The following is a 1,707-nucleotide window of genomic DNA, read 5'->3' on the forward strand; positions in this document are numbered from 1 at the left end:
CGCTAACCTCTGAGGAAATGGAGCTTTCGGAATGTATTCTCGTGGGTTGGTTCCTTCTTTCTCCTCCGGTGATGATTCCTCAACATTCACAGGTACAATTTGATTTTCTTTTGTCACCGGCATCTCCACTTTGTTGTCGACTTCTTTTCCTTTTTGCAAGGTCATTACTACTTTGACTTCTCCATGCTGTTGTGGTGAACTGGTACTTGCTTCATGCACTCCTTTAGGGTTAGGCACTGGTTGACTTGGAAACTTACCTTTCTCAATGGTCATTGCCAAGGTCTGAACTGAAGAAGCAAGTTGTCCCACCATCCTCTCGAGGCTTGAAACTGATTGAGCTTGTGAGTTGAAGCCTGCTCTCAACTCATTTCATAGTCCATTAATGGTGCGGTTCTGTTGCTCAATCGTGGAGTGAGTAACATTCCTGAAATTCTGGAATGCATCCTCCCATGGTCTAGGTTGAGAGTGGTTATGGTTCTGATTGTATGGTCTAAATGGTGGCTGAGAGGCTTGAGGATTTTGTGGAATTGGTGGAGCTGGAGCTGCTGGTCCGTTCTGTTGGAATCCTTGAGACCATGAAAAATTGGGGTGGTCTCTCCATCCAGGGTTATATGTGTTGGAGTATGGGTTGTAATTCGATGGTTTTCTCATTACACCTATGGCATTGGCTTGATCTGAGTATAAGTCATGGTCATGTGGCTCTGTTGATTTAGCAGTCGATAATGATGCTATTTGTCGAGAGAGACCTTCAATTATCGCTTTGACTTCTTTAATTTCTGAACTTGATTCGCCAATGTGAACCTCATTTACTCCCTTAATTTTTCTAGTATTCCTAAGTGATCGACTCCGTTGTTGGGAATTATCCGCTTGTCGCTGGAAGAATTCCCAAATCTCTGATGCACTTTTTGACATTAGCTCTCCTCCACTCGTTGCCATTAGCCATTCTTGAACATTCGGCAATAATCCCTCCAAAAAGTATTGGCATTGGTGTCATTTCTCATACCCATGATGTGGACACTTCAAGAGTAGCCCATTAAATTGCTCCCATGTTTCGAAAAATTGCTCGTCCTCTCTCTGTGTAAACTCTGAAATTTCCCTGCGAATAGCATTGGTTTTATACACTGGGAAATATTTATTCAAAAATTTAGTTACCATTTGTTCCCATGATGCAATGCTATTAGCAGGCAATGTATTAAGCCATGAACGAGCTCTATCCTTTAAAGAAAATGAGAATAGTCTAAGTTTAACATCATCGTCTGAAAAATTTTCATATTTAAAAGTTTGACAAATGGCATGAAAATCGTTCAGATGATTATATGGATCCTCATTTTCTAGGCCATAAAATGTGGGGAGACAATTTAGCACACTAGGTTTTAATTCGAAATTCCTAGCAGCTACATTTGGGTATCTTATGCATGATGTGCTCAAATTAGCTAAAGGACTGAAGTAGTCCTTAAATGGCCTCTCTTGTGGTTGCAAATCCATTTCAAATTTATTTTTAATGTGCTTTTGTGTGTGAAGTGTTTTTTCTAATTCAAGGTCTATAGGTTCAAGATTAGGTAATAATGACCTACGACCATGCATGCAAAATAAATAAAATGAAAATAAAGATGGGAACAAAACAAATAAAAATAAATAAGAGGGAGAAATTACGATACTAACCTTATTGCGCTATTAAAACCTTTCTATAAAAATACACAAAAATAA

General features: G+C 39.0%; 1 non-coding gene across 1 annotated transcript; it reads left to right on the top strand.

Annotated features, from left to right (window-relative positions):
• Positions 1 to 1,000: 1,000 nt before the first annotated feature.
• Positions 1,001 to 1,104, top strand: LOC127898756 (small nucleolar RNA R71). Its single transcript, XR_008050599.1, has one exon. It is a non-coding gene; the product is annotated as a small nucleolar RNA R71 (small nucleolar RNA).
• The last annotated feature ends 603 nt before the right edge of the window (positions 1,105 to 1,707 follow it).

The sequence above is a fragment of the Citrus sinensis genome, chromosome 1, assembly GCF_022201045.2.
Source record: "Citrus sinensis cultivar Valencia sweet orange chromosome 1, DVS_A1.0, whole genome shotgun sequence".
Lineage (NCBI taxonomy): Eukaryota > Viridiplantae > Streptophyta > Magnoliopsida > Sapindales > Rutaceae > Citrus > Citrus sinensis.